The following is an 8,497-nucleotide window of genomic DNA, read 5'->3' on the forward strand; positions in this document are numbered from 1 at the left end:
TGACTTTTTATTCTAGCTGCCTCCTTACCCAAGCCACAAAGCACTCCCGAGCCCCGGGAGCCCCGAGGCCTTTTTGACGGCGGTTCCTTGCGTTCCGCTTCCGAGCTGTGGCTTCGAGGCGCGCGCCCGCTGGACGTACCTACCTGCGCAGCGGCACCTGGGAGAGGCCGCTCAGCTGTCGCTCCGGGGAACGAATCCAACACGCCAGACTCGTAAGTAATACGTACGTACAACACCTACACGTCTGTGTATACGTACAGTATAGCGTAGCCCTCAGATTCCCCAAGTTCTCATCGGGCCGTAACCTGTAGCAGGTATCGCTATTCCCAGGAGCAGCAGCAGGCTCCTGCTCTGGTTCCAGGCTTTGTAGCCCTTCGGAAGTGTGCTTGCAGCACTAGTGGTGTTTGTGTCACAGTTCAGGAACCTTGTTTTAATTGCTTTGCTTATGAAAGATATTAATATGCTGGACAAAACTGAGCATGCTATCAAAGGGATGGAAATGAGAAATAAGTATCAGCATCCTATATAATGGAGTGAAGGTGCTGATTTGCTTTGTATAATGAGTCCAGTGTGGACTCTCGCTTCCATTTTTCTCCTTCAGAAGTTCTTTTGAATATATATCTTGGAAATATTTCTTTCCCCACTCTCTTCAGTCTTCAGCTAACAAGCTATGTGACTTTGATGCATTAGATTTAATTCACCTTTTGAATATTATTCTTTTTTTCCTCTTTTAGCTCTAGCTCGTGAATGATCAGAAGGAGAAATTGGAAGCATGTTTTATTGACAACCTCTTAGTAAGAATTAGAATATGGGACTAATGATGATAAAGTTGAACACAAGTGAGAAATCCATGATGGAGGCTTGAGTGGTTTGTCAAACCTAGGTTCAGTGCATGTCTAGAGTAGTCTATGAAGTGTTTACATTGTCAGAGCTGAGCTGCTTGAGTTAAGCAGTTATCAACTGGGCTAATACAGAAAGTGGCAAAACTGTTGCTGTATGACTAAGTTGAAAACACTGCTGACATACTTCACAAATGGAGCAAATGACTCATGTTCAAGATGTTTCTTAATAGGTCCTGGGAAACCGTTCTCTTGCAAGATATTTATGTATTTAGTGAGAAGATGGACAGGCACAAAAATCACTTCAGATCTGTCAGTTAAAGATAACTTTCTGAATGTGACCTACTGAAATACTTTCCTGCTCACTCTGTAAGTAAGTAGCTCTGGTGAGTCTGCCATTGCTCAGAACTTTCTTGAGGAGAAGCAGAGTGAATATGACTGATCAGAAATCTATTATCCAGAAATCATTTGGGAATACTGAACCTGAAACCTGTGGTTATTTCTACCTTCCACCCAATAAGACAGCTTTATGCAGCAGAAGAGGTGTGAATTTAGGTCACAAAGGGACTAGAAAGATTCAAAAAATTGAAGAAGTATCAATGCATTAGAAATCTCCTCTAGTAGTGAGACTCAAGGAGCAAGAAGCAGAATAATTCAAAGGGACAAGAAAAGGAAGAGCGCTCCTTATCTGTCAGTGCTTCAAGGAAGAGAATTAATATTTGAGAAGAAACATCAACTAGCTGGAAGTTGGCGAGTCAGACAGAGCTTCCAAATATAACCTGTGGATTCCGTCCTTGAAGAAGAACTTCAATCTAGAGGATGTGTGCTGGGTTGTCAGTTCTGGAGCACAGCTATGGATAGCTGGGTGATTCATAAGATTTGCCTTAAGTTCTAACTTGAAAGCATGTCTGTAATTTTAATATTGTTCTCCTGGCTATTACGTCTCTTCTATCAAATTCCATTCGTCTTAACTTTGAATTTGCAGGTGTTCAGTCATTCTAATTTTTTCTAGTTGTTACCTGATCCTACCTGCGTATAACCATAAATGTTTGATCATGACGTTTTTGTCTCTACTGTAAGTTTATTCCAAAATTTCACACCTTTGCGTATTTCCTGAAGCCCTTGGAAGTCCTGGTGGTGGTCCTGTCATAAGAACCTGCCTAGATAATTCTAATTCCATTTTACAGAAAGTGCTTTGGAAGTAGCATCAGTTTTTGTGATTTATACCTTCATTTTTTTTTTTTTACTTACACATCAGAAGAGACTCCTGGTTTTATTTCCTCTTGTCTGTCTGGATTTTCCATCACCAAGACCTGAGTCCCATGAATTCTTCAAGTATTGCCAACAGTCATTTGAGTTTAATGCATAACAGATTCAAGTGTGCCAATTTTTGCATTCACTGTTCCAAGTGAATGAAACTCACATGAAAGGAAACAGTAAAATTGGTTTTGTGACAGATTTTGTCAAGTTTGGGGGGAAAGAAAAGAGATTGTGTTTTTGTTATTATCTTTTCAGTCATAAGCTGTCTGGGGAAAGTATAGCTCTAGTAAATACACCATTGTCAAGCAGAATAGTGATTTTAGGTTGATGGTCTTAGTGTAATACCTATGTTATACTTCCTTATGCAGTGAATTGTGTATTTCTTCTAAAAACAGAAGAACCAGGAGCATTAATATGCAACCGTTTGACATATTTTGCTGTGCTGTTATTGTTACGACGGCGTATTTTTCTTGCTGACCAGCAAATGTTTTAGCTCAGAGACCCGCTGAGTCTCCAGTGAGGCTGTTTTACTGCCAAGCTCAGAAATGTCTTTCTGCTGCTGATGCTGCCAGAGGCTCTGTTGTCAGATGATCTCTGCTGCTCATTTCAGAGGCCAAAAGGCTGGAAGGGAGGAAAATCCCTTGTGCACAGCGTAAGCAGGTGGAAGGAGGAGGGCTTACAAATGCAGACTTTCTCAGGAAAACTCACCCTTCTCTGTGTGCGTGTGTTTGCTGTTGTGTCTGAGGGATGAGCTATTCTACCTTTCTTCCTGTAATGTCTCACTGTTCGTGAGGGAGCTCTTTAATAATGTAAACCTTCTCTTACTTTACTGCTCCATTTGCTAATGCTCGTTCCAGCTAGCTTCAAAGGTGTCCTTCCCTCAGGTTCAGCACTGTCCTTAAAATCAGTGATGGATTTAATATGGCACTGAACTAGGGAGCCTTGTTATTTAGTTGTATTTTTTGCCTTTGTCACAAAAGCAGAATTTTCCCTATTTGCTGAACTTCTAATAATGGCAAGCTGACTCTAGGTATTTGTTATTGTTGCAACTGAGCATTTATATGTCACCTTAAGTTTATATTGAAGATCTCTTTTAAATGCAGCTTAGGTTTCTAGAAGCTCTGCAAACGAAGTCTGCAGGAGCCTCTCTCCTCCTGTATGAAAAGCAAATGGAAAGAAATGAGAGAGTTAATGTAAAGCTTCCAGGCACTAAGGTAAGTGCAGCTGCACCTTTTCAGCTTGAAAGATTGCCCCTAGTCAGGCATGTCCTTTTCACCTGCAGTTTGACAACTAAAGGTAGAGGAGGAAAAACATGTTTGGGCTCAACGTATGGGACACAGGAAAGAAAGCAGAATGTGGATATAAAATGCAGGTATCAAAACTGACATTTGAAACCCCCCATCTTACTCGTTTCCTGTTTCTCTCTGTGTTTCTCACTAGCATGGAAGGATATCAGGTCTAGAAGGGCTACTATAACACATTAAACAGCAGTGTTTCTGAAAACATCGTGAATTTCTGCACATCTTACTACATTTCTTCTCCACAAGGTGATAGGTTTCTTAGCGTGCCATGAGATAATATTCCTTGTCTTTGACAAAACTTTTGTAGGAAGGGGTAAAAGAGAGAGCGTGCGTTCAAAGGAAGTATCCTGTACATCTACACTTCCCATGTTTTTCGTATAATATGGCTTTCTCTCCCCCCCCCTTTATATTTCACAGTATGGAGAGTAAAGCGGCCAAAGTTAGTTATTGGGATGAAATGAAGAGGCCTGGACATCCTGGCCTCATTTAAGAAATCTTACTTTTTTTGCCTGCACTTCAAGATCTACTCATCAATTTAATATCCAATAAAAAAATAAAAAGGCCACATGAAAATTAGTCAAAAAAATACCGTGAGCTTGTATTTTGCATGAATTTGGGGTATTAATAGTCACAATGAACATAACTAGCATTTGCCCCGAAAAGCACACTGGGATATCAATAAAAAAGCCATCACAATTTATAAAATATGGAAATAGAAGATGGATCTCTAAGAAGCCTTAGAGCAGATCACTACTGCAGTCAGTGGTTGGTAATTAGCACAATACCATCTTAAAGAAATCCTATACTATTTGCATAATGCTCCCTCTTGTATTGCAGAGCTCTCAAGGGAACTTAAGCTGCGAGTGCTGAGGACAAGTTGTTTAGTGCACGATTAAATAAATGAAAGCCAGAGCCATCCCCCAAAGCTTCAAAATGGAAATCAGATGAAGACTCTGAAACTCATAATGAACGGTAGACATACGGTAATCATTCAGATTTAGACGAATGCGTCTTGGTAAATTAGAGCTGATGTTAATGGAGGTTAGCATGATCCTTTATAAAAGAGAACAAATACATCTCTTGTGTGATATCTACTAACATGAAAAGTACAACAACAACAACAAAAATCAATACTCTGCTCATGGCTAATGTGGGCAACATGGAGAATTTGAGCTACCCATGTACCAAAGAGGTGTGTTCGCAATGACAGTTTCGATGTCATTCAAGGGTCTGAGCAGTGTGCTTAGTTTTACTGTGATGGAACAGAAGATACAAATATACATAATAACTGAGTGCATGCTGACTTTGGAGAACTGAGTCCAAAAGGCATTTGCTTTAAGTAAAGATGCCACTTTTAAAACCCTGTCCAGAAAACATTTCTGAAATTCATTGAAGAGATAGAGAGGAGGATAGACTTTTGAATTGCTAAATCCTATCATCACAGCAATGAGAAGTGCAATTTAAAAATGCAGCCAGCCAGCACGTGCGAAGAAAATTATGTCAGAATTTATTTTAAGACTGTGCTTTAGCCAAAAAAAATTGTTTTCACAAACATAATTACTTGCAGCATTTCAAAGACAGAATCGGAGTCCTAATCCTGAATTCAAGACACACCTCTATTTTCTTGTGTTCTTTAAAGAATTCGAAACAGATTACAAAAAAGAAGGGGAATTGCCTTCAGGGATTTAGAAACCTATGTTTGCAGATCTCAGAGACTTCATCTGGAACAAATGTTGCTTTTTATGGTGTTTTATGAACACTAAACAAATCTCTTGTGAGCTTTACTACAAGGCCTAGCTTCCTCCTGGTTTTTCCACATCTCTGAAGCCTAAGGATCTTGCTAAAGTTCTGCCAGCACCTTCAAAATACCTCATTGATTAATCATTAGGAGTTGATAGGGGATGGATTATGTTACATGGCCCCTGACAACACTCTGATTTCTTCTACTTCCCACAGATGTGTCTGAGAAGATCTTGTCTCGTATTTGAACAGTTCTGCTCCTTGATTGAAAATGCTTTCTGTCATTTGTCCTGTGCACTTCTATTCCTGCCACTTACACTACTGAATAAATGTAGGAGACCAGACAGGGTAAACTCTTTCTCCCTTAGCTGCTAAGAGCGAAGCAGTACATAAAAGCAGTTAATTTTTGAGTAAGTGGGAGTGCTATTTGTAAAACTGATGGTGTGCTCAATAGGGTGGGTGGAGGTGCACAGCTAATATGAACACTAATTTTATGGTTGTGAAGGTATTTAGGATGTATTTTTCTCTCTTTTACAGTCCAGCTAATTGGTAGACACTCCATATAATAATTTAGGAAGCTACCTGCTGCTTTCTTAACTCTGACAAACTCAGAAAGAGGGTTCAAGAAGAAAATGTCCAGGTCTGTGATCTGTAAGTACCTACTAAGGAATGATTTCTGATTCTAGACAGCTCCCAATATATAGGATATATATATATATATATATATATATATATATATATATGAGATCCAGTAGCTGGAAACTGAAGATAAAGAATTTCAAAATGAAATACAGCACAGGATTTCCAAGGGATATAGTAGATTGTCTAATTAAAAAGCAAGGCTGAATATCTTTGTAAAATATATGCTCTAGTCAAACCACAAGTCACTACCACAATTCAGAAATTCCCAGATGAATGAAGTTATATAAAATTAACAGTGTTTTTTCCTAACCTTAACAACTATGGAAAAGGCTTCTGTAGTTTTATGTGCATTGCTTAGCACTGCTATGGGATTTTAAGAGGTCTTCCATAAATACTGTCTTTAAAATACTTCATGAGTTTCATAAAATTATTTGACACCACCTTTTAAGCTTAAAAGGAATGTCAGTAAACAATTCCAAAGCTAGACAAGATAAATCTCTTCAAAAATGGTTAATACACATATATTCCTGCAGCTAAATTTTGCCGGTTGAGTCCCCAGATACTGCTCTGTGGAAAGGAAGCACAAGTAATCTCTGTTGACTGGGTATTTTTAAACGGGAATAATCACTTGAAAAGAATTTCATTTACAGAAATCCTGCCTCTGCCACAGTTGTAATGTTGGTGTTTGATGCCATCGTTTTCTGCAGAAACAACTCAACACCTTGTACTTTAACTGAATTTCATTTAGAAGGAATTTCTAGCAATTAAAAATCAGTTTAATGTTTTCTTTGGCAACGTGTTATCAAAATACCAAAAATGTTTATTCCTTCACACAGAAAAGTTCCAACAGTCCGAAAAAAATGAAGGAAACAAAAAACCTAAATGGAGAACATACGGCTATTAAAACATAGTCTCAGTTTATCACTACTTGTATATTGTCTGTTTGTATTGTCTACGTGGATAAGGCAACTGTTTAGGGTGGGGATCTAGTAGTCGTATCCGTCGAATAGTTCATTTTCAGCATGTTGTTGGTGCTAAACAAATGACAAAATGATGATTTGTAAGTTCCTGTAATAGGTGTAACATAAAAACAAGAGGGATGGCATAAGTAGATATTTTCCCGTGACAACTTTTCTTGTGGAAATGGTAATTTTAACTTTCTTGCGTATAGCAGCATCTAGCATTGAAGGGATTGATTGCACAGACTCCTGACAGGTTCTGATCGGAAGACCTTTATTCATATCAGAAGGCAAAATATATATCCTGATACAGTAAGCACGAGTCATCCACGCAACGTACACAGCACGGTGACTGGGTATACAGCGATAAGCACGTGCTCCAGCTACCGACACGGTTGGTTACGTCCCTTGATACAATTTCCTCATAAGAAAACACCGTGGTTAGCTGCTTGGCTCATATTCCATGTTCTTGTTCCATGTTTTTCATACCATGCTTCCTTTTTAGTCTTAGTTGAAGGATGGGTCGCCTAGTTCAGTGTCCAGCAAACCCCACCACAATTCCCCCTCTTTTGTTTTCAACCATCCACGTGCCCTTCAGCATGCCCGCTATCTTGCATCGCAAGCATTGCAATAAGCAGGGAATAATCAGCATTAGAGTGCAAATAACAAGTAATATTAAAATACTGAGTTTAACAAGTTCTTTCACCCATCCTACGATTCCTAGGCCAGAGAGCCAACTATCAATACCAAATGAGCTGTGTTGTAGCTCACTCGTTAATTGTTGGAGATGCCGTACCTGCGTAAAGATGGAATAGGAGTGATCGGACAGGTTCATACAACACGTGCCCTCAAACTCATCACACTCATGTCCTTGGACTAGCAATAAAAAGTCAATCGCTGCTCTGTTCTGCAGAGTGGCGTGTCAGATAGAATCGACATCAGTTAAGAGACCAGAGAGGGCCAATGATGTTGCGTTGGTTTGTTTTGCTAGCCAGCAGCCCAGCTTATTCAGCGTCGTCAATGCATGCGCGACACCGACGCCAGGTGCCAGAATTGATGCAGCAATGGTTTTATCAGTATCCCAAAAGTCTAGGTTATCAGCGCAGTCGGCTGCATAAGCCTGAGTGCTGCGCTTTTCCCGGCAATGGGCTCAGGTGCTGTTTAAGATCATAGTATCAGGAATGAGACCTGTTTTTGGTTGTGTAATTGCACCAAAATGTGGCATTGCGATAGGGCGCAAGCATAGCATTTACAACTTGTTTGGTGGTCTGGTTCTGGCCTGTGTAATTAAAATTGAGACAGGCATCCGCTCGCACAGTTCCCGGAATGTCCAATTCCTGTGGCTCCAGGGGGCGCGTGGAAGATGGGCTGCCCAACCGTCCCAGTTGTCAACCGCCGTCTGAGAGGTATTGAGGAGCGCGCTCACTGGCGACGAGAGAGGGATCACCATGCCCCAACTTCCGAGGGGTACACCCACAAGACACGTTGTGAACGGGTTGGTCGGTGTTGCCAGTGATAGGCATAAAGATTGTTGTCCTGTCATGTTGGCGAGGGTGATCCAGACATTTGGGCATGGGGAGACGGAGAGCCATGCTGAACCACAGGCGATGATGGCAGCAAGGAGGACGAGGCCAGGAAGGGTCAAACTCCCCATGCCGGGACCCATCGCGGCCCGTGACCTGTGGAAACACAAGCATACCCTTGGCCCCACGTGATTAGTTGGTGAGGTCCCTCGCAGTCACCTGTGCGTAAGTCT

The 8,497-nt window shown here is 40.7% G+C and overlaps 1 long non-coding RNA gene across 1 annotated transcript; it reads left to right on the plus strand.

The window, feature by feature from the left end:
* The first annotated feature begins 1,036 nt into the window (after positions 1–1,036).
* On the plus strand, positions 1,037–5,773 carry LOC134147428 (uncharacterized). Its single transcript, XR_009960011.1, has 4 exons — positions 1,037–1,704; positions 3,203–3,313; positions 4,238–4,372; positions 5,678–5,773. It is a non-coding gene; the product is annotated as an uncharacterized LOC134147428 (long non-coding RNA).
* The last annotated feature ends 2,724 nt before the right edge of the window (positions 5,774–8,497 follow it).

This window comes from Rhea pennata, chromosome 15, assembly GCF_028389875.1.
Source record: "Rhea pennata isolate bPtePen1 chromosome 15, bPtePen1.pri, whole genome shotgun sequence".
Taxonomy (NCBI): Eukaryota; Metazoa; Chordata; class Aves; order Rheiformes; family Rheidae; genus Rhea; species Rhea pennata.